General features: G+C 36.6%; 1 protein-coding gene across 1 annotated transcript in view; it reads right to left on the bottom strand.

Annotated features, from left to right (window-relative positions):
- Positions 1-528: 528 nt before the first annotated feature.
- Positions 529-612, bottom strand: part of slc2a2 (solute carrier family 2 member 2) — a 20,028-nt gene continuing 19,944 nt past the window's right edge. The window contains exon 12 of the mRNA XM_024407548.2: positions 529-612. This exon is cut by the window's right edge and continues 587 nt beyond it. The gene's annotated coding sequence lies outside the window, so the exon portion shown is untranslated.

Below are 612 nucleotides of genomic sequence, written 5' to 3'. Positions count from 1 at the left end.
GTCACCTCAGGTGTAATGTGTGAACTGCATTTTGAAATGGTAAAACTTTGATGTTTAGTTGTGTCATTTTGAACAGGTGATTGTAGTTCAATGAACAAATGATCTTATCTTTATCTGTATTGTATCCAAGCAATTGGAAAAAGTGTTTGAGTTTTGAAAAATGTGCAATTTTATCATTGGTTGTGAGTTTTGTGTCTAGAGTTTTGAAAAATCAAGGTTCCGAAATTCGTGTGAAGAAAAAAAAGTGATTGTAAAACACTGTAATAACTTACAGTCCCAATCCGATAAGGCAGAGATGCAAAGTCATCCTTCCTAGTATGGACACAGTCATATCATTTCACTAGGTCACATGATCAGGAAAAACTCTAGAGAGCAGCCATCTGAGATGACAATTGACACAACCAGCCATGAGTTGATTGCGCTCTAGTGGCGTTTGCTTTGCTTTGCTTTGCTTTACTTTGTGTGTGTGTGTGTGTGTGTGTGTGTGTGTGTGTGTGTGTGTCATTTCAGCTGTCATTTCACATGCACTGTCTTTGTAGTAATTTATTAATAGTAGTCCTAAAAAGTGCCATTTGTTGACATTCAACTTGTGTGAATACATTCAGTCAGTTA

This window comes from Oncorhynchus tshawytscha, unplaced genomic scaffold, assembly GCF_018296145.1.
Source record: "Oncorhynchus tshawytscha isolate Ot180627B unplaced genomic scaffold, Otsh_v2.0 Un_scaffold_339_pilon_pilon, whole genome shotgun sequence".
Classification (NCBI taxonomy): Eukaryota; Metazoa; Chordata; class Actinopteri; order Salmoniformes; family Salmonidae; genus Oncorhynchus; species Oncorhynchus tshawytscha.
Note: the sequence above shows the minus strand (reverse complement) of the source record. Positions and strands in the feature narration are given on the sequence as shown.